This window comes from Pinus tabuliformis, chromosome 2_2 (genome assembly GCF_031772625.1).
Source record: "Pinus tabuliformis cultivar Carrire ecotype Pingquan chromosome 2_2, CPIR1, whole genome shotgun sequence".
In the NCBI taxonomy this organism is placed as follows: Eukaryota; Viridiplantae; Streptophyta; class Pinopsida; order Pinales; family Pinaceae; genus Pinus; species Pinus tabuliformis.
The window spans coordinates 752,645,403-752,669,941 of record NC_142300.1 but is presented as its reverse complement, the minus strand read 5'-3'; the positions used below and the strand labels follow the sequence as shown (position 1 = coordinate 752,669,941).

The following is a 24,539-nucleotide window of genomic DNA, read 5'->3' as shown; positions in this document are numbered from 1 at the left end:
CATGCTTCACCTCAGTTATCTTCTTGGTTGTTGGTTCGATATGTTGAGGATATGGTTGATGGGAAAAATGTTGAGGATATGGTTGATGGTTCGATATTGAAGTCAAAATCTTTAACCCTTTAGCCAAAGAGGTGTCTCCTCAAGTATCTCCAATAATATCCTATGAAGAGTCATAACATTTAACTTGGAATTATGGCCCACCATGATCATCTAATAATTAATTGAAATAGCACTAGACCCCAATTTAGGGACTGGGTGGATCATATTGTGAGACTATGCTAGTGGCAACCCTAAAAAAATGACTTGAAAACCCCTTGATTTTCTACCTTGATGGAATTCATATCCCAAATTCCTTGTTGGATACGCAAGTCCTAGAAAACGTGACAAGGAAGATGAGAGGGAGTTGACTGGGTAGTCAAGGGACAAAACTACACAATTTCTTGAGACAGTGGGTTCCGGCTAAAGGAAGGAGATTGGAGGAAATCACTTTGTAGTTTTGAATGCTAAGGGAGGTTGGAATTTCTGCACATTTCACAATTCCAACAATCAAGGGAAAGCCTTGAGGGTTACATATGTGAAGTGCAGAGTTCAGGAAAGTTGGATGAGGCTAGGTTGCTAAGGAAACTCCAAAATTTGGCGAAGTGTGGGATTAATGAAACTGATGTGAACAGTGATAAAACTTGACTATAATCACACACTTGAAAACTTAGAGATACAACATAGACCATCCAGAACATATAACGCATACTTCTCTTAATGTAACAACCTTTGTGGCAGCTTACGATAAGTGTGACTCTGATGATAGACTTTGGGAGAATAAAGGAAACACTTGTGTAAGAGTGTGTGAAATGAGTGTGAAACACATCTATGTGGTGAGGACAACCCATTCTCATAAATATTTCCCCTTGAAGAAAAGCAAACCTCCCTTTGCATGACAAGCGATAACTCCCATGCCCAAAGATGACACATTCTATGTAAATATAAAATCATGAACGACTCTTAAGATCGAAAAGGGGAGCTTGAGATCATAAACTTACCAATAACTGACTAAGAAAGAATCGATCACAATATCCATAGTAGGTTCCGATATTTAAGTGCAGGCCAAAATTTTGGAGGGTGTTGCAGTTGCTACAATAGAGCCTTCACCTTCTTGCTAGCTTCTTTTTTAACCAGTGCCTTGAATTATACGAACTTGGATAATGTGTCATCTTTCTTCCACATGAAGAAGATCCAACACTTCCGTGAGAAGTCATCAATAAAAATGACAAAATATTTGTATATGGCAGTGGAGGTTGTCGAGAAAGGTCCATAAACCTGACAGTGGATCCTTTCTAGGACTGCATGTGCTTTGTTGTCACGATCATGGAATGTGGATTTTATGTACTTCCGCATTGTACATCCTTTGCATACTGTTGGGTTGTGTTATATTCTTTCCACGACTAGCCCACATAGTTAACTGGGGGGTTAGAGGGAGGGAGGAGCCCGCCTTCGTTGCATCGATTGTGTAGTGGGGGGGGGGGAGTCACAGGGGGTTTGAGGCATACCTGTAACTCCACTTTATGGGGTCCGGGGCAACGCCCCGGAAAATTTTGGTTTTGGACCCTATATTAGGATGGGCGGACCCACATATGGTTTTGTGCATGATTTTCGCACATGTTTTTGGACGTGATGGTTTTCGGTCCATGGTATTAGACGCGATGGTTTTCGGTCCATGGTATTAGACGCGATGGTTTTTGATCCATGGTATTGGATGCTTCGGCATGTAGAAATATGTATTATAACATTGAAAGGAACATAATGAAAAAATCAAGCTGGTAGTCCATCTCATGGGCTATCAGAAACAAGGCCCCCTATGAAATGTGGTATGGCAACATTCCTTCAGTGAGGCATCTCAGGGTTTTTGGTTCCTCCTGTTATGCCTTGATACCTAAGGAACAGATAAAAAAACTTAGTGCAAGGAGTCACAAATGTATCTTCTTTGGATACTCATACCTCCAAAGAATACCATCTCTACGATAAAGTGAATAAGAAGTTTATAATATCTAGAGATGTGATCTTTCTTGAGTCTTCCAAGATTGACAATGTTGTTGAGTGGCAGCGTAATCGTTTGGATAGATTTGAACATGCAAAGTATTTTCAAGAGTTTTATAATGAGATTCTACATCTCCTTCTCTTAGCTCTATACTTTCTATGAAGAGCCTCGAATAAATCAGGTTGAAGGAAATTCCTTCCCCTGCTTTGTCAGGAAAGAGCTAAGACACTGCTGGCAGCAGGTAGCCAAATCTGACAAGTAGTGAGGGTACATGTAAGATACAAAGCAAGGATTAATGCAAAGGAGTGTACTGACTATATACATATCATAAAAGATATTTCATCCCACTTAGGATTCCTTGCATCATGCCTGGTTAGTCATAAGATCATGTTGGTCACAACCTCCGTAGCTTAAATAAACAAATGGTAATACTCTTCATCTTCTAAGTTATGTAATAAACAAGTGAAAGGGAGCAAGACATTAAGAGGAAACACATGGAATGACTTTCATTTCTTTCAACCATGCATGTCATTGAAGACAAAATGATTCGACAATGATAAGAAACATTTTAAGCTACACTAAGAGGTGTATTTCAAAAGATGTGCTTTGTTTTCCATACCTAGCCTCCAAAGGGTTATGCATCAGATGGATTCTTCATGCGGTACTGATATTCTCTCATACCTTCGGTTTCTCGGTCTTCTTATTTTTCTCCTTAGCTCCTTGAGAGTCATCTATCATGTCATCATTGTTCATGGCCCCTGAGAGACATAAATGTGTAGTTTCAGCGGGCAATGACTGTTGCGGGAGTATCATCATTAATATAGTTGGTTTACACTTGGCACCACTGCACTAGGTGTTTGCTTGCTATTTTTTGCTCTTTTTCTCCTATCATCACTATTTAGTCCTTAAGGTCATCATTGTCTTGACATCATTGTGCCCCCGAGGCATTTGTCACAGAGAATTTGAGGCCTTCACCCTCAGTTTCTATTAGGACATATTACTCCTCCTCGTCAAGTTAAAGTACATCTTCTGAGTCCTCCATTGAGTCCTCATTTTGACTCTAGTTCTACTAATTCTTCCAATTCTTCCTTTCATTCCGCATCTTCTCAATGTTATACCATCACCATGTCAAGCACCAATGCGGGTGTGGGAAACCAAGGTGGTAACCCAAGTACTAACTAGGGTAACCCCATGAGCGTAACCTTCACTAATATGGGCACTCCTACTCCATTGCCTCCTTTTATGGCTACTTTGAGTCTCCCTAATTCAGCCAACTCATCAACGACCCCCTTCTTCATGACCCAAATTGGCCAGTTATGCCTACCAAGATTCCTTCCAACATCCCCAATTTTGAAGGTAATCCTAGAGAAGATCCCACAAATCATGTTCTCTCATTCCATATGTGGTGTTCATCCAATTCTATCATATAAGACTCCATTTGTCTTTGCCTTTTCTACTGCACTCTTACTGGAGCTACTGCTAAGTGGTATGTCGACCAAACTAGATCCACTCATTCCACTTTTGTGACTCTTGCCAAAGATTTTATAGCCTATTTCAAGTTACCTTTCTGTTATGACACTAGTAACAAAATTTTCACTTCTTTTTGTCAAACTTTTTCCATTGGCCTATCTGATCATGTTCAAGAATGACATAGAAGGAGGAGCATATGTAAAGTTCCTGAATTCTAAGAATGTGTCTATATGGATTGGTACCTTAAATCTCTTTTGGCCCCCATTGCTAAAGAAGTCAATTCTCACTTACCTTAATCTGAGGAATATTCAAACCTTTTCTATAAAGAAATAAGTTTTTTTTCTTTAGAAAACATACAGTTTGAGGTTAAAAAACTTGTAAAGGGAAAATTTAAGAACATCAAAAGCTACCAAACAAAAATCTTAAAAATTGCTTTGCATGTCCTTTTTTATTTAACAATCAAGCAAGACTTCCCTAAACCCTGGACTCAAAGCTTTATTGTACCTACTTTTAAAAGTGGGGATTGTAGAAATTAATGTGCAAATTCTAACTGCTCATGAAATTTTCTAAATCACAAGACTAGAAGCTACTCTACTGATCTGCAGAAGTAAATTCACGATCGAGAACTCATATCATCAACACGCATCAAGATTCAACACACATACACAGAGATTTATCTAAGGAAAAGCAACTTGCCCTGAGAGACAAACAGTTCCCCATCTCCTTTCCATACTTCCAACCCAAGGAGAGTACACACGATAGTTGTGAGTTGTGTCTGTGTACCTGTTGAAGGCTCGAAATTCTTTGCCTCAACATTATAAGGAAGACCACCTAGCCAGGAACATAAAGCAGCTCATTTTCCGTTGAAATGGTGGTTCTAACTGGTTAAACTAGGTCCAGTTACCTTCTTTCTATCGCTAATGGCTTAAAGAAGAGACGTCATATCAACTCTCTTACTGATCACACAAGAAAGTGATCCTTAAGATGATTTGGGGCTCAGCCAAGCCACAACTAAATTTTGACCCTTTCATAAGAGGACTTCTGGGAATGTAGAATTAAATCTAAATGCAAGCAAAATGAAAGAAATCCTAAGCCTATCTATAGAAAGTCCCGATAGTGATCTGTAACAACTCTTCGAATGGCTTCCTAAGTCCTTTGTCTATCACCTTCTGCATCTAGGATGGAGCTAATGTTATTCCTTATCTTTCTGGCTGTTGTTTACTTGTGAAAAAAAACTAAGTTCTTGTCACCCCCTTGTAACCATAATTGTCTCGACTTGAGCCTCCATTTTGTTTCCTCTTCTTTATTAACTTGGTATAGCTGTAAGTAGAGTTCATTTTCCTATTGTTTGTTCTCTTGGGAAAGGCCATTATCCTCTATTGGTCTTTGGATACTCTCCAGATTGTTCTTAATTTCTTTTTTTACCTTCTCTGGTTGTTGATACTTTGTTTTATCCCATTCTTTGATGGCTTGTTTTATTTTCTGTATTTTTGTTTCCCAAATGAAACCGGGAGAGCCTTCCACGTGTTGGATCTAAGAGCTGTAAACAATTCCTGCAACTGCTGGTATATCATTCCAGAGAGAATTGTATCTGAATGGAATGGGCCCAAGTGGCCTATGATTTTCCAGCATTAGAGTTATTGGGAAGTGGTCGGAGGTAGAGCACGTTAGAATGTTAGCATATCTGATGGAGAAAGCAGAGAGAAGTGTAATATTGATGAGAATTCTGTCCAACCGCTCTATGATGTTACCAGCACCTACCCTGTGGTTGTTCCAGGTGTATCTATGGTTTTTTGGAGGGACATCCATAAGATCATGCTCCTACATGATATTTTCCAACTGTATTCTATATGGATCAGGCATAAAACTGCCTCCCCTTTTCTCATTGGCGTGGAGGATTAAATTAAAGTCACCTCCTAGAATAATGTTAGTGTTCTCTTCTGCGTCCAGACTATCTTTTAGATCATGCCAAAAACTATCCTTATCTCTGCAGTGATCCGGCACATAGATGTTGTAGATGATAATGGCTTGCTGATCTGCTTTATTTTCCAGAGTTGTTTTGATCCAGTGTTGATTTATTGTTTCCGAAATACAGTTCCATATACCTTGATTCCAAATTGTTGCTATTCCTCCTGAGGCTCCACTTGCCTCACTAATGCTTCCTCTATACTGTCTCTGCTGCTCAATGACTTTATTCATTTCCTTGTGGTTTTGTTTTGTTTCTTGTAACATAATAATTCCTGGCGTCTCAGAAATGATAAGATCCCTTAGGGATGCTACCTTAGATGGGTGCCCAAGTCCCCTGATGTTCCAAGATAATATTTTCATCATTGGATATGTGGTATGCGGGGAGGTGCTCGCCCCCCTTGGTCCTTGCTGATTGCTTTTTTGTCATGCTGCCCCAGGATATAAGTTTTTATGGGTGTGTGCGTTCCCATTGCTATGTCCTTTTGTGCATTCTCATCCCTGTGCTGCTTAGCAGATTTCTTGCCTGGGCCAAGTTTCTTGGAGGGTTCACTAGAACCCCCGTGATCTTTAGATGAGCTTCTGGTGATTCTGTTGAGGGGAGGATCAAGAAGAGGCTGAGAGGAAATAGTAAGAGGCAATGAGGATTCGATAGTGTCTTGGCATTGGCTTTCAGGGAGAGGGGGCTCCTGGAGAACAGGAGGAGAGTGGGGGGATGAGGGGTCTTCTTCCTCCAAAGATTCGAAGGGGTTTGATGTAGAGGGTAATGGCTGAGTCAAGATGGGAGGGGAGGAGAAGGATGCAGCTTGGATTTCTGGGCGAGGCTTTGGTTTTGGGCCAGACTGTTTGGGGTTTGCTTTCTTTTTTTTTACTTGTTCCCATGTGTCTTCACTAGCTTCAACATTTTCATTCATTTCATTTTCTTTTAGTTTACTACACCTATTAGCAAAATGACCATATTCATGGCATACCTTACATTTGAACGGGATTTGTTCGTAGTCTAGCTGTTGAATATGGGTCCATTGGTCCACTTTGATCTTGATTTCTTCTGCAAGGCCCTTTCGTAAGTTTGATGGATTGTTTATCTCAGATACATTGAGATTGGTTAAATTCAGCTTATCGGGTTCATGAGGGTAGGAGAGGGAGGCGAAATAGAGATGGGAAGCTTAACAGTCATCCAAAAGGAAAATATATGCCTGCATGTAAAGGTAAAGGGAATGCTGGGGGGTAATTTGATTCAAACAAAGGGTGAATTATGCTTCCCTGAATGGACATCATGAGACTGTGTTTAAGATTCACCATTCCGAAGTTGCGAGAAGACTAGAGTGTAAGCACAAGAGAGAAGCTAAACATATTGTGGGTTGTGAAGAGGGCCAAGAAGGCCCTTTCTGGTTCTTCCTCTTTTATATTGGAGACACAAGATTTAAGAGTGTTTATAAGATAGCAATAAAGATGAGATGGATTGTCAAGCATATGCTGGCAGGGGTGTTGTTGGACTGTCACAGTGGAAGAAATGATCTGATGGATAAAATGAATGTCTACTGAAAAAGAAAATTTCAATGTTGAGGTGCAACTTGGGAGGGGTAGTTGATGGTTCCCTAAGCTAGGTCAAGTGCTTGCAATGGATTAAAGATCAACTTCTACTGCAAAGTCTCATGAGGAATATGATTATGCAATAACTGCACCTAAAAAATTAGAAGTCAAAGTCTAGGACTCATTATAAAGAAGCGGTTCAATCAATAACCACTAAGTTTTGAATGGGATCTAAAATTTGACTTTCTCAAAATTGAATGAAGTTGGAACCACTCTAAAACAACTCGAAACAATTAAGAAAGGGATTTTGGGAACACTTGCCACGTTATGTTTCCAGGATAACATTTCACATGCCACTACCACCACTGCCATCTTTCTTGGTCCAAGTAAAGGGCCCCCACATGTAGTTTAGTTTGATAATCGCGGATATCATTCAGGGTGAAATATTGTTCTATTTGTGCTACCCATACTGCCCGATTAGAGCCATCAAATTTATACATGTCCAACTTGGGTGGCTGAGGGTGGGAATGTTGGTGATTTCCATGGAAGTGAATATGATGGCTATATTCTCCTTCGAGGTGTTCATCAATACTATGCACCTCCTGATGATACCCTGTCATGCTCTTGGTGACTAGTTGAAGCGATTTTGAAATTTCTTCCAGTGGTTCCTTGAACGAATCTAACCTTGATTCAAGGCACTTGATCTTCTAATTGGCCATGACTTGAGCTCTGGTTTCTACCATACACAAATCTTGGTCACTTGAAGTCACTCCGAAAAAATTTGGGACCGCCCGAAAAATGAGGCTGACTAGTGAATGGAACCACTGTGATCAGCTCCTTGTCCTGAATCTTATGGGCTAAGTCTCTTGTAAGCATCCTGGGGAGGACCTAGATCTGAATTGTATTGCTACGGTAGAACCTCAACTGGTGGATCTAATCTGGCATATAAGATAATGGGCGATCTTTAGAGAGCTGAGGGAACTATGGTCACAAAGGATTGTCAGGTGTTATAGATTGCATTATACATAAGGTTCCAACAATAATACTCGGCCCAATATTTCAGGGAATTAACTAAGGAGGATCAACTTTACCCTTAGCCATACTACCTAAATACGTTATCGTACGCACAAGTAATCTCCTCGAGTACTATTCTCGATGTACTGTAGCAGCAAGACAACTGATGGCTTATCTAAGGCCAGGTCTCAATTGAGCCTAGGGGGCTTTCGATATACCCAGAGGGTACGTGGAAGTGTAGTCCATGTGTGGTTCTATCTAATGTAGTACTACTCGAAGGGGTACCCACAGGGGTGACAAGGGAGTCCAACAAGCGTGGCCACCTCTTGTATTTCCTGCATGCATGCCTCCCCAAATCCACATGTTTATGTGCTCAACGACAAATCCCGTGGTTTAAAGATGCTAGAACACGTCTCTAGCGTAATTTTTTTTTTTTTCAAAAATGGAGGTACCACGAACCTAGAAAGTGCTCTGATACTGCTTGTTATGCTCTTGACCTGCGATAAATTCTAGAATACCAAATATGCAAAGAAATACAACCCAGAACACATAATAAAATGAGAAATATAGCAAGTATTTTATTATTCAGAGATAAAAGCAATGTTCACTTGCCTCTTCAAGGGGGCAACCTCCAACAGAGCATAGCTCGATTACAAAATAAGACTCGATGATCTTTCCCTTATAACTACGACTATTTATAGCTAAATGACATTCAACAACCTAACGACTAGTGGTCCTTTGCATAACATGGGTTAACCACTTTATTTATTAATTATGGCCTGTTTGCAACTAACTGTGGTAACTTTCTTAAATGAGGGTTAACCACTTACAATTATTAATATGGGCTTTATTGACTCTTTAACTAACTATGACTATGACTCGACCCTATTGGGTTTATTACATAAATAAAGGGGTTAGGGTTGGACCCTAACACGTAGGGTCAGATCATTAACTAATATGTATAGAGTTATACATAAAATCCACCCCTAAGAATCATCCTTTCATATTTGAAAGTATTTTTCTCGAAAACCCTGTGACATCCCCAACCATGGTTCTCAAGTAAAAGACATTGTATACATGTTTACAAAAATTAAATATTAAAAAGGGATCTGAGTAAAGGACATAGATTAAAGAGCTGAGAGGGGGTTGCTTTCTTGGGATATCAATGGGTTTCTTGTGCAGAAATCTAAATTATTTTTGGTACACTCATTAAACAGATAGCTGGTGAGCCTTAATGGACTAGTCAAGAAATTAATTTGGGTTGGAAGGAAGTAGGCAGACCATGTTTTCTTGAGAAACATTTACAAGGAAATAATAACTAAATTAACGAAGTTGTTTGTGCTAGTAGTAATGAAAAAAATCATTCCCAATACAGAAGAGAAGATAACAGATAAATGAGAGGGGTTCAATCTCATTTTTTAGATACACCCTCTCTCATTCAATCAGGAAGAGACAGAATTATCCACTCACTCGCTCAACATATAAGATTCAAAATTGAACAAGAAGAGGGAGGAATGGCAATAAACTATGTTTTTGGTTTGAAATATTGGTGAACAGGTGGTTGTCCTTGGTGAGGAACAATGCCTCTCGAGTCCCTGTAAAGCCATAGGATGGAGATGACTTTCTCTGGATTCCCTCAGTGGTGTAGATGGAGGATTGTGTCCTTCGATTCCTAGATGGAGAGACTCTCAGAACTTCCTGCTATTGATTTACATTGGGCTCTGGATTCCCTTAAGTGAGTGGAACCACTATGTTTTGTTTAAGGGTGGATATTTACTCTCAAGATTCCTTTCGTATGTTTTGAGTGAAGGTATTGGCCATTTCAAATCCCTGTGTTTCCATTTGATTGCTGAGTGGCCGGAGGGTGTAGGAGGGAGGTCCTCTAGAGTCCCTGTTTCAACTGAAAGTTGGTGTTTTATCCTTGAACCAAGCCCCTCATTCTCTAAAATCTGGCTCAAGGATGATAGTTGCAAGTGACCTTAGCTATAATTGGCTAAGGTTGGGTGGAGAGTCCTCATCCCAAACTCAATTTCCCAAAGCATCATGACATAAGTGCTCTTATGCATTGCAACGCCATTAATCATGTGTTACACTCTTGGATTGAAATCACATGTATATGAGAAATGAATATGTATTGTGTTCTAGACTGAATGGTACTCATGATTGTGTTGAACATGGTATACTTCTTCTCTAATTTAAATTATTATACCTTTGAAATATGTGATAGTACCATTTCTAAACATGACTAATTAACCTGCTAAGAAAAAGGTTAAAGAACTGGAAATAGTACCTATACAACTGAACCAGATTATCACATAATAAACGATAAAATGGTGCACAGAGTAAACGCATATAAATTTCCCATAAGAACCAAATTCTACCATCATAATATTTAGTATACAAATCCTTTTATTGCAGAATAACAGTTACATCGAAGAGAAATTGTTGACATGGTCTTTGCATACATATAAATGGATGTACATGCGTTTATGAGGCATGAGTTGATGCCAAGGATGTCATCCTCTGTCGACGTTAGATTAGAGGCTCTTGTAGCCTTGCATTTTCAATAGTCATGGAGGTCTTTGCCAAGCTTCATAGTGCTTCTAGTTATGGAATTACAACCCTGAGGGTATGCCTTGGCCCATAGATCATTGAGGAGTGTTGATCTCCTCAAGCCCCTTTTGGTATTTTACAACTTCAGTGGGCTTTGGAAGATAAGTTTGATCGTAAGCTCAGGAGGGGTAGAACTAGTAAGGGATAACGACCCATAGAGGCCATGAAAAAATGTTGGTGTGGATGTCCTATATTGCAGAACCTATGAAACAAATGAAAAAATGAACCCATGCTTAAAGGGCCAGGTTGGCGCAGAGAATTGCAACAAAGTGGACCAACATATAAATTAATTAGACATGTTGATTCCCTTGGTAGGAGGAAAGACCTAGACATGGAGGATTCTAATTAGCACGCTCATATCACACCATATTATGATTGGGAAAGGGAAGGGTGACTTTACCAAAATAGGCACCCTAGACCATCCCTCATGGACCAATCAGTGGCAGGGTGGGCGAAGATATGGCCCACAACCCACATGTTGCGACACCCCTCCCTTGTGACATCACCGGGAAGGGAAGTGGTGGTGGAACAATTCTCTTGATCCATTGGATCTGATAGAGGAGATGAGGGCTGCTCAATGTGGGGGGTAGAGCCACGAGCTTGAACCCTGATTTCACTGATCCCTGCTAGAATTATTGGTCGTTCAAGTTTCATCGACACAACACATGGAACAAGGCATCGATGAACAAGAACCATCAAATTAGCGGGGAGATAGTTGGTAGTGAATAGTGACGTGATGTGAAAAGTGATGTGACAATCATAAATATTATTTATATGTTGATAAATAAATGTTTAGATAAATACACACACACACCCATTTTCCTATGCAAAAATAAAATAATGAATACTATCAAACCAATATCCCAGTCCTCTAGTTGAACCAGAGGGGTTGGAATTTCAGTAACAACCCGTTCCACTGGAGAAAAGGGTAGGATGGGGTTGCATAAGTGGTATTTGAACATCCAGGTTCAACACTTGGACTGGATCATTATGAGCAAGTGATGATTTTTAGAAATTACCTAAGCGAGATGTTAGGTGTTAAAAGATAGTCTAAATAAATTAATAACATACCTAAATGGGAATTATTCACTATGTGACATGCTGGAACAACAAAAAGTTTAGCAATCAACATGACTAAACATATTTCTAGTTGTAATAAATTATGAATTTGGCTGGCCTGCAAACTTTACATGGTAAATTGGTATAGTTATGTGCTAATATGGTTATTTTGTTGTAGGTATATTGTTATGGCAACTCTATAAGGGTAGGAACCTATATATAATTGGTTATTTATTTTAATGATTATGCACTAACAACTTAAATTACTTGAATTGTAATTGATGCATGTGAGATATTGAACATCACGAGTATGTTAATTTGGTTTCCTTGTTACAGCAGGGATTACCATGGAAACTCCATGAGCATCAAATTCATGGCCATAACTATGTATTTATTTATCTATTTTTGTTGTCTAATAGCGTGTGTGATTGAAAACACATCATAAGTAGCATAAGACAAAGCCTAAATAGAAATGAGGATTGGAATGGTCCAGTATAGTTCTTAGTAGTCTCATTATGGAAGTGAAGAGGTCAGGGTCAATGAAGAGGAAATATCAGTTAACCAAGGGGTAGGGATTCACTCTTTAGATTGGATGGATACCCTAAGAAGCCTAAGGGCTAAAGTTAGAAGCTTCAAGGACGATAATAAGAGGCTAATGAGAGTTGAAGAGAAGTAAGCTAAGATAAATGCAGTCATTATGAAAAGTCTTTTAGATTTGCAGAGGTAGAGGCAATCTGAGATGAGGGTCGGTTATAGAGATAGAAGGAGCCTTCAGAGATGAGAGGAGTATGCCAATGAGTCAGATGGTGGAAGTTCTAGGAAGAGGATTAAGCCTGAAAGCTAGGACACCTTGAAGGGAGATGCACCAATGAGCACCCCAAGAGGAGGAGCCAACATTGATGTGCATCATGCTAAAAAGCCATCTAGTTCTACTACTAGGAGGAACTATCATTGTTCTAATCATCACCATCATCATCATCATCCAGGAAGAAAGGAAAATGATTACACACCTAAGGAGTTTAAAAAAGCCAAGCCACTCACATTTGATTGGGATATGACGAAGGTAGAGGATGAAAAATCTTGGTTGTTGGGCATGAAGAAGTTTTTTAGAATACATAACTATTCTAAAAATATGAAAGATAGAGTTGTCACCTACAACTTGAAGGGAAAAACAAATATATGGTGGGAAGATCTAAAGAATTTAGAGTGATTGTTGAGAGGGAGTTGACTTGGACAAAATTTGAAAAGTTATTCACAAAGAAATATCTTTCTGAACACTATTATGATGGAAATGAAAAGGAGTTCTATGAACTCAAGATGGGGCCATTATTAGATGAGGAATACATCACGAAGTTCCTATGGCTATTGAGGTATATACCATATCTCAATCATGAGAAAGCAAAGATTCAAAGGTTCATTAGTGGCTTTCATGTGGCTTTCATGTGGCATTCAAAGATAAAATTAAGTTTCTGGAACCACTAAATTTGAAGGATGCCATAAAAACGCTGAAGCACTATTATGAGCAAGAAAAATGTAGGCCAGAGATTGAGGGAAAATGGTAGGAAAAGGACAATGCCAGAAATAAGAGAAATTAGCCCAAGAAAATCTCAAAAGATAGGGAAGGTAAGCAACCAACCCCTATAAACCAATTTCAACAAAAAATATAACGTTGCTGTTAAGGAAAATGTTCAACAACTAGCACTAGAGTAGACCAAGTTTGAGGGATGAGAGCCACTAAAATGTTGGATTTCTGGTGAACATCATAGAATAAGGGATTATCCACATCAACGAAATGTTGGCCCAAAGATCTATAGTGCTCAAGAAGCTTGGACAATAGGTGATATAGCTCAGAACATGCCGAGAGTTTATGTAGTAGTGGACAACTACCAAGAAGACCAGTAGACATCCATTATTAAGAGGGAAGGTAAGTTGCATGACCAAGTTATTTCCATTTTAGTTGATCTAGGTTCTAGTTATAGTTATGTCAACCTAAATATTGTTGGTATATGAAATCTACTTAGGGAATTGAATGAAGATCCATGGTTGGTTCAGTTAGTAACTAGAACAAAAAGGAAAATTTGTCATTGGGTAAGGTCGTGTGTATTTGAGCCTAGTGGCATGCCTATGAAATCTCACTTGAATGTATTTCCATTGGTTGCATATGGCGTACTATTGGGCACAGACTGATTACCCCCATGCCGAAAGATGACACATTCTATGTAAAGATAAAAGCATAAACATAGGTTTGATCTAAAGTGGTCATTGTATTAAATATAAAGTTTTGTCTTAAAATATTTTTGTCTCAAAATGCTTTTGTCTTAAATATAAAGTTTTGTCTTAAACTAATTTTGTCTTAAATTGTTTTTGTCTTAAAATCATTTTGTCTTAAATTGTTATTGTCTTAAAATAATTTTGTCTTAAACTATTTTAGTCTTTAAATTTTTGTCTCAAACTACTTTTGTCTTAAATATAAAGTTTTGTCTCAAAATATTTTCATCTTAAATTATTTTTGTCTTAAATATAAAGTTTTGTCTTAAAATATTTTTGTCTCAAACTACTTTTGTCTTAAAATATTTTTGTCTTAAACTATTTTTGTCTTAAACATAATGTTTTGTCTTAAAATATTTTTGTCTCAACCTATTTTTGTCTTAAACCTTATATTTGAGACAAATCAATTAATATTAATTTTTAATGTAAAATAAAAAATGAGTTTTTGAGACAAAAGACTTTTTTTGAGACAAAAGATTTGTTTTGTCTCAAAAGTCTCAAAAGTGCCCTTGGTGTAGTAGGGACAGGACGCCTTTAGTGAAAAGGTCTAATTTCATCATTCCATACATATAAAAAATATAGTTCAAGTAGCAATATATATTAGAAGTTTATTCCTGTGCATTTAAGAAAAAATCAGTGATTCTTTCTTAGAAATTTAATTACGCGAATTAATGTGCATTCAATGGTTGTAACTGGGTGGATTCTAATACATCTCTTGTGGGAGGGTTTTCAGCTTCCCAATTTCGTCATGAATTTGTCAGTTTTCATATCTTGCTATACAACTGGTTTTTATTTGTCATCGAGCTTAGCGTTGACGACATTGCCCCTAGCCAGTTTATTGATCGTAGCAGGGCTGGTTTACGGTCAAACGCTGATAATTATAGTGAGAAAGATCCATGAAGAACACACAAAGTCTAGTACAATTGCAGAGCAAGCGGTTTCTTCTATCAGAACCGTATATTCATTCGTTGGAGAAGCAAAGGCCATGGCCGACTTTTCATCAGCACTTGATGCAACAGTAAAACTTGGGCTTAAACAAGGACTTGCCAAAGGGATTGCCATAGGTGGCAACGGATCATTAAGTTATTGTTTATGTGCATTCATTTCATGGTATGGAAGCCGGTTTGTAAGGACCTGTAGTCCTTGCACGTGCTCTGGGTGAAGTGCGATGACAAATAACAAAGGAACGAGCTCGGACCATCAACGCGGAGGTGTTATGCGATGCGTAAGAGGGCAGAGCGATGGGTATATGTATGTGTGGGAGCGTGGATGAACCACCCACGGGCCGACCAACAAGTGGAGCATTTGGAGGAAGGCTGACTCACGTTTAGTAGCATATGCAATGGAGTTTAAGGGCGTGAGCAGGTCGGCTAGGCAGCCACGACCTTGCGTTACCGCCCGTATAAACTAGAAAGGCACAGAGCTCATTTGGACACAACAGCCATCGCTCAACAACTTCACTCATGTGAAGAAGTGCGCAGATCAAAGGGGTGGACGCAGCGAGTAGGAAGGCGCAGAACTTGGGTGATGCGCCCATTCTTGGGCAAGGCCACACGAAGGTAAACACACATCTTGGTTTTGGGTGAAGGGTGCGGGTAGAGGTCGCCCACCGGTTGGAGAAGGGCATGCATGGGTGTGGCGCCCAGGTTGTGCGAAGGAGCGACCGACAGTGAAACGAAGGCGTGGGCACCCGGTTTGTGCGACGACTTGGCACAGGTTCTTGGATGACTCGGGTGAGTGCCCAACCATCGTGCAAGTGTGCATGGTGTGACTTTTGGTTAAGTGTTGAGATTGTGAACAGAGGTGTGACTCGTGCAGAGGCGCCCGTGTGTGGCGACTTGGTTACGACGAGGCGTGCCCAAGTTGAGCAAACAACATGATCATGCGACGAGATGAACAAAGGGTTGGTGAGTCGTGCGGAGGTGCCAACGGGCTGGGCAACCGAGTTTGCTGAAGTTGAAAATTGGTTAAGTGTAAATTTGGGGTTTCCCAAGATTTAACATGTACTTTGTAAAAGTGAAGATTGTATAATATATTGATTCGGGCAGACTCATATTGTAGGGAGTTGCCCCTCCCTTTATATTGTTGTGCATTTCTCTTGTGTAATGCTATTTATGTGAATGTTATGGGTTTTCACTGTATAAAGGAACGCATTAATAATACTTGGTTGTGAAACACAAACTAAGTAGGATAAATGGAATGTTAGGGGTAGTCTACAATCGTAAGTATTGGCGAAAAGAAAATGATTAGTAGTGCCGCACCTCGCTATAAGCGGTTGAAAGACTACCGCAGGTGTAGGGGTGTGACAGGTGGTATCAGAGCTGGTGAACTGAATCAAGGAGCTGATTCTACGAAGACCGAAGACTTGGTAGGAAGCTCAAGTTTTGCAGGTGACAGGTGGTATCAGAGCTAGTCTGAAGACTTGGAGAAGTCTTGCAGGAAGCTGGGTGAAGTAGGTGTGTAAACACTTGACAGTTGATGACAATGGAAGCAGGTACTTGCAGGTGAAAGAAGCTGGATTCACATACAAGTGGAACAAGAGCTGGTTCATTGTTGCAGGGAACTTGGTGAAGCTGGTGAATGGTGAAACAGGTTTGGCAGAGGAGAAGCTTTGTGCTTGGACCAAGCTAAACAACAAGGCATGGCAGGTTTGGAAGAATGCGAAGGGAAGCTCTTGCTTACCTTATACAGGTTGAAGCGGATGAAAGAAGAGAACCCCCAGATTCGAAAGGACCTTGAAGTCTTGGAAAATAATGTTGAAGACAAACTTCTTCAACTTGGTTGGACAATGGAGCAAGATGAAGTTGTAGATTGTGCTAACAAGGAAGAGGAAGCCGTGATGATTGAAGATGTTGCAGATGTGACAAAGATGGAAGATGAACTTGAAATTGATCAAGTTGGATCAGGATCGTGCAGTTTGCAAACATGGATGGATGAGGATACTCATATGGAGGAGCCTCATGACGATGATGATGATGATGTAAGTATTATTGATACTTGTGTTTTAGTTGAGCATTTGGTAGATGAACCGTATGCAGGGAAGGGAAAATCAGTTTGTCGATGCAAGGAAGGATCTTACCATGGATGTCTATTATGAGACCTTGTATGGAGAAGTAAGGATTGTTGATTGTTGCAGGACTTGTTGGGGTTGTTTGTGACCTTGTGGCAGAAGTAACAAAGGCCCGTGACAAGGGAGGAACATGATGATCGTTACGGAGGATTGAGTCATGCTTTAGCCACATGGAGAATTGGCTAAGTGCCTGACATGACTCATGGACAGATTAAAGAGCATACACTTGGGTATGATGATGCTTGGGTGGACTTCCCATGGCCAAGACCAAGAGCAAGTCTTGGTGGAACCTTTAGTGGGGGAGCTCTGATGGAAGGGACTCATGATACGATGATGATATGGTTGGGTGACCAAGTTCACTAGACTGAAGATTGCAGACTTGGATGAAGATGACCGATTGTTGTGATGGGTCTACTTGGTTGAACTACATGGGAAATTTAGTCATGGACATCAGGCTGGAGACATGGAGAATGGCAGTCTTATGCAGGGACATTATGCAGGAGCACTTGTAGAGGTGTCACTTATGGGCATCAAATGAGGAGTGCCAAGGCAGGGATGTTGTGCAGGTAGGTTCGCTAGTGTGACATGGAGACTTATTATTTATGAGCCAATGGAGAGGTTGTGCACTCTTCTACAACAAGGCCATGGACATGGATGGATTTGTGTGCAGACTATGGAGCATTCCTACTACATGGAAAGTTGAGGAATCTTCCAGAGACCTTTGGGTCGAGACTTGTATGCTTGCTAGAGTGTTGGTTGGAGAAGACTCATGGAGCATATGATGACATGAGGTTGTTACTTTTAGGGACTTCATATATGATGGACTTGGAGGATCTAATGCATTGAGGAGCTGAGGTCAGAGACTTTGATGCAGGATGGGGTGCATACTTTCAAGTACATCTATGGGTGTGGCTTGAAATAGTGACTTGATGTGGAGGATCGATATGAGACACTTTGGAGTGATGGAGTTACAACGATAATGATGCCTTGGTGGCAACACTTGGGCATGGGTTGAGCCGAGACTTAACAACTTTTGACACATGGGAGCTGATTGATCTATGATCATGGGCAACTCATGGATAGATGAGACAGGTCTATACTTGTTTCTATGGTAGACTTGAGGGATGGCACATACAGAGATGATGGAGGTTGCTTCATGGACTCGGATGTGGCACATCGAGAGTCGAAGATGATCTCTTCAATTTGAGGAGATGGGTGTTTTATAGATGAATGATGTTGGGATAGATGGGACTGATTTTATGCAGCACATTAGTATCAAACATCATGGACAACATGTTGCAGATGATATGGAGACTACTTCATGGACCTGAGAATGGGTTAAACTTGTATGGAAATGGATTCTTGATCGAGTTGAGGATGTGACGTGATGTTCAGAGAAACAACTGATGATGGCATGAGGATGTGCATTCTCATGGTTTGGGCGTGATAGTTGGATTAGCTACCGAACTAGTTCAAACATGAGGGAGCTCAATGTACAGAGATGTGTTAGCATTGTGTTGGAGTATCATGACAACATTTCACATGAGGACGACATATGATGAGGTCAACATGGGAGGTTGCAGGAAGCATGTAGCCTGAGATGGAGGGGCTAGCCTTCCACGATGGAGAGCAGCATGTGGAGATTGTGACAGGGTGGTCGATGGTCATGGATTGAGATGATTTCTGATGTATAACATACCGATGGGGTGTATACCTTGGTATGGTGATCTTGGTGACAGATGGTTGCCGGGATGAGACATGATGGAGACAGTGGTTCTACATATGTTGTAGGGATGTTTGCAGTATGTGGAGGAGTTGACATCATGGATGAGATGGATATTGATGATCTTGGTGGATGACTACCAAGATGGTATGTTGTCGAGGACGACAACGAATTTAGGTGGAGGAGGATGTAAGGACCTACAGTCCTTGCACGAGCTCTGGGTGAAGTGCGATGACAAATAACAAAGGAACGAACTCGGACCATCAACGTGGAGGTGTTATGCGATGCGTAGGAGGGGAGAGAGATGGGTATATGTATGCATGGGAGCATGGATGAAACACCCACGGGGCGAACAACAAGTGGAGCGTTTGGAGGAAGGCCGACTCACGTTTAGTAGCATATGCGATGGAGTTTGAGAGTGTGGGCAAGTCGGCTGGGCAGCCACGACCTTGCCTTACCGCCTGTATAAACTAGCAAGGTGCAGAGCTCATTTGGACACAACAACCATCCCTTAACAACTTCTCTCATGTGAAGAAGTGCGCAGATCAAAGGATTGGACGCAGCAAGTAGGAGGGCACAGAACTTGGGTGATGTGCCCGTTCTTGGGCAAGGCCACACGGAGGTAAACACACATCTTGGTTTTGGGTGAAGGGCGCGGGTAGAGGTCGCCCGTCGGTTGGAGAAGGGCGTGCACGAGTGTGGCGCCCAGGTTGTGCGAAGGAGCGCCCGATGGTGAAACGAAGGCGTGGGCGCCCAGTTTGTTCGACGACTTAGCATGAGTTCTTGGGTGGCTCGGGTGAGTGCCCGCCCGCTGTGCAAGTGTGCACGGTGTGAGTTTTGGTTAAGTGTTGAGATTTTGAATGGAGGTGTGACTCGTGCGGAGGTGCCCGTGTGTGGCGACTTGGTTACGACGAGGTGCGCCCAAGTTGGGAAACAACACGATCGTGCGACAAGGTGAATGAAGGGTTGGTGAGTCGTGCAGCGACCGTGCGGAGGTGCCGACGAGCTGGGCAACCGAGTTTGCTAAAGTTGAAAATCAGCTAAGTGTAAATTTGGGGTTTCCCAAGATTTAACTTGTACTTTGTAAAAGTGAAGATTCTATAATATATTGATTCGGGCAGACTCATATTGCAGGGAGTTGCCCCTCCCTTTATACTGTTGTGCATTTCTCTTTTATAATGTTGTTTATGTGAATGTTATGGGTTTTCACTTGTATAAAGGAACACATTAATAATACTTGGTTGCGAAACACAAACTAAGTAGGATAAATGGAATGTTAGGCATAGTCTACAAAGTATTGGTGAAAAGTAAACGATGGGTAGTGCCGCACCTCGCTATAAGCGGTTGAAAGACTACCACAAGTGTATGGGCGTGACACGGTTGGTGATGAATCACGAAGTTACCAGGGGAAATATTTTTGGTGTAGAATACTGCATAATCCTTGGTGGACTGTAAGTCCCTTTTTAATTGTCTTATTTATTTATGCCTCGTTTATCCGTTTGCTGGAAAACATAATAGTTAATCTCAAATTCAGGTCTCTGGTGAGTGCGCTTCCAAATCTCAAATACTTCTCTGACGCATGCATTGCTACCATTCGCATATTTGAGATGATTGACATAGTACCAGAGATAGATGCAGAGGAAGGGAAAGGAAAAGTTTTGGAAATTTTCTTCGGTGACGTCAAGTATCGCAACGTTCAATTTGCGTATCCATCAAGACTAGATAACATGATATTTCACAATTTTTGTCTCACTACTACTGCATGCGAAACATTGGCTTTAGTGGGTAGCAGTGGATCCAGAAAATCGACAGCCATTTCATTATTAGAATGGTTCTACAATCCAATTAAAGGCAAGGTTCTTCTGGATGGAGAGAATATCAAAAGCCTGCAACTGAAATGGCTGCGTAGCCAAATCGGGCTAGTTAGTCAAGAGCCTACATTGTTCGCCACTTCCATTTGCGACAATATTTTGTTTGGAAAGGAGGATGCGACAATGGATGAAATTATTAGTGCTTCAAAAGCTTCTAATGCCCATAACTTCATTATCCAACTTCCAAACGGCTATGACACACAGGTTTGTCTTCAAGTTTCGTAAAAGCACAATTCATGACCGTAGTTATATTTTGTCAATGTAGAATAACGAGTATTTACCTCCCAACGAATCAAATTGCAGGCATGAGTGTTGGAAAAGCATGGATTTTTATAAAATTTAATGTTAAAATATCACATATTTCATTATATGGGTTCTTAGGTTATTATATTCTTATTATATGGGTTATCAAGTTATTATATTCTTACTCTTTAGCTCGAAAAAGGTTAACATTTTGATAAATCAATAATCAAAATATTCACCATAATTATGTTTTGTCAATATAGAATAATGAGTATTTACCATAGTTATGTTGAAATACTAATTTCACCTGCAGCATTTAATTCAGGAAAACCGCCAGTGTTTATCGCACCACTTTTCATGAGACGGTGGTATTTTCCGAAGGGGCAGCGATAACACCCAGCAGCAGACACGTGGACAACAGTTTTGCCAAATCAGTTTTTTCCCGGAGCATAAACTTCAGTAGAAATGTCCGTGCGATATTGACTGTGAGCCGTTCAATTAAATCAATGGTTGTGTACAGGCCTGCAACATGAAGTCATTTAGGATTTAACGTGAAGTGAAAGTTTTCATTTTGACCGCCAGGTTTAACAGTAAAGTAATTAATGTATTTACTCCGATTGGTAAACGTAGGTAAAACCTTTAATTTTAATGTTTTTTATTTTACGGGAGTATGGCTCGAGTAATATGCAATATCATATGTTGTTTTTGTTTTTTGTTGCAATGAAACGCAAGGGAAGCACGCAGTAGCGCGCATGTGAAATATACACAGTAGTGTAAATGTAAATAGTTGTTCGTTCAATATGAAATGTAATATGCCCAGCAGCGCGAATGTAGTGGCTTTGTTGAGAGAACGAATATGAAGTGAAAAACGTAGCAGCGTATATGTAATTTTTACACAGTAGTGTGTTTATTTTTTTTCATTAGAGACAACCTTTTTTTAATGGAATATGCAGTAGCGTGAATGAGATTTTTACACACAGCAAAGACAGTGTAATTTTTAGGAGAGACAGAGTAATTTTTCTTTTGGAACTGGAACTGAAGTGTCCTGTGTAAACCCTATGTTAAGAGGAAGATCTTCTTGTTGTAACAGCAATTGTTTTATTAATGAATACAAAGTTTGTTTTGTGTATGTGAAAAACTCCATTCTTCTCAGAAAACAATTTTAGCTTCCCTGTGTTAAGATCCTGTGTTAAAAAAGACCATTTTTCCTCTGTTCAGTTTTGTTTGGAATTATTAGAAATTCCCATCATGGTATCAGAGCTTGTCCAGGCTCTTTGAAAGTGTCAAAGAAGCTGAAGGAAGGATTTCTTGCTGTAGCAGCTTCTCCAGCAGAGTGAAGACTCAGTCAAGAAAGAACCCAAGGTATTTCTCAAATTAGTTTTTTTTATGTTACTGTTGAGGACAGTCAGCTATTTTAAATACACAGTCAAGTATTTTGAAGCATAGTTAAGAAGTGCAAAGATCGGTGGAGCCAGCACTAGCATGGGTATCTTTAATACTCAGGTCCCACAATTTAATGGGAAAGACTATGACTATTGGGCAATAACTATGAAAGCTTTGCTTGCTTCCCAAGACTTATGGGAATTTGTTGAGGATGGTTTTGAAGAACCAGCAGATGAAAATGAGTTTAATAATTTAACTCAGGCAGAGAAAGATCTGTTGAAGAGCAATAAGAAGAAAGATTCTAAAGCCATCTACTTCTTGTATCAAGCAGTACATGAGAGTGTGTTTCCAAGGATAGCAGAAGCTAAGAGATCCAAAGAAGCATGGGAAACTCTCAAGATAGCCTATCAAGGCATGGAGAAAGTGAAGACAACAAAACTACAGTTGCTGAGGAGAGATTTTGAGAATCTTTGCATGAAGGAGTCAAATAATATTGACTCATTCTTCACACATGTGATTGGTTTGGTCACACAAATAAGGTCTCATGGAGAGATTCTTGAAGAAAGGAGGATTGTGGAGAAACTATTGAGAATCCCACCCTCAAGGTTTGATGTGATTTTCACCACCATAGAAGAGACAAAGGGTCTCTCAAATTTCTCAGTTGATGAACTACATGCATCACTGATAACACATGAGCAGAGGTTGAGTAGAAATGAAAACTCATCTCTAGAACATGCCTTTAAGACGCAGATGTTCTTTGGAAGAGGAAGAGGTCAAGGCAGAGGAAGCAAGAGAGGAAAAGGCAGAAGCCAAAACAGAGATGGAAGAAACAGTCCAGCAAATGCTCAAGGAAGAGGCAGCAATCCAAATCAGAACCAAGGCCAAGGCAGCAGCCAAAAAAGTGGACAACATCATGCTCAAGGACAAAGGTATGATAAATCCAATGTCCAATGTCATTATTGTAAAATTTATGGGCATTATGCAAATGAATGTAGGAAGAAGCAGCATGATATGAGTAATAGAACTAGTGCAAATTTCACTAGAGAAAATATCAACCAAAATAATTTGTTTTTAGCTTGTAATATGTCTGAAGAAAAGAGTGAAGATGTATGGTTTCTAGACTCCTATTGTAGTAACCATATGACATGAAACATAGCCCTGTTTTCTATGTTAGATCAGAATGTGAAGTCACAAGTCACACTAGGGACTGATAATAAAGTTTCTGTTATGGGAAAAGGAGAAGTAAAAGTCTTAACAAAGAAAGGTGAAAAGAAAACCATAGAAGATGTTTAGTATGTTCCTGGAATGAAATGTAACCTCTTAAGTATTGGACAACTTGTTCAAAAGGGGTAGAATGTTTTCTTTATGAATGATGTATGCACCATCATGGATAGAGCACCCAGTAAACGATGTATTGCTGAAGTGAATATGACAAGGAATAGGATGTTCCCTCTCAAGATGAAAGCAGATTTGAAAAATAAAGAAATAGCAGTAGTGACACAAGAGGCTTTCCAAAGCAAACCAAAAGATGAAAATTGGTTGCGGCACTTGAGACTTGGACATCTCAACTTTGGAGGTCATAATTTGTTGTATAGAAAAGGAATGGTGAGAGGATTACCATTGATAGAGAAACCAGACAGCCTTTGTGAAGGTTGTATCTTGGGGAAACAACACAGAGAAAGTTTTCCATCTGGGAAAAGCATAAGGGCAAAAGCACCCTTAGAGATTGTCCACTCATATTTATGTGGACCGATGCAAACTCCATCACTTGCAGGCAGCCACTATATACTAACATTTATTGATGATTTTACCATAAAAACTTGGGTTTATTTCCTTAAGAACAAAAGTGAAGTGTTTGAAAGATTTTGCAATTTTAAAGAACTTGTAGAAAACCAAAGCGGGTTGCATATCAAAGTTCTAAGAATTGATAGAGGAGGTGAGTATATCTCCAAGGAATTTCTACGGTTTTGTAGAGAAAATGGAATTCATAAGCAGTTTACCACTAGGTACACTCCACAGAAAAATGGTGTTGCCGAAAGGAAGAATAGGACAATCATGGATATGGCGAGGAGTATGTTAAAGGCAAAGCATTTGCCAAATGATTATTGGGCTGAAGTTGTACATTGTGCAGCATACATTTTGAATAGATGCCCTACAAAAGCAATAATGAACAGAGTGTCGGAAGAAGCATGGAGTGGGACAAAGCAAGGAGTCACCCACATGAAAGTTTTTGGATGTGTGGCTTATGCACACATTCCAGATCAACTAAGGAAGAAGTTGGACAGTAAAGGGGAG

At 40.1% G+C, this 24,539-nt stretch overlaps 1 pseudogene; it reads left to right on the top strand.

Annotated features, from left to right (window-relative positions):
• Positions 1–20,843, top strand: part of LOC149194882 (ABC transporter B family member 15-like) — a 41,416-nt pseudogene extending 20,573 nt beyond the window's left edge.
• Positions 20,844–24,539: the final 3,696 nt, after the last annotated feature.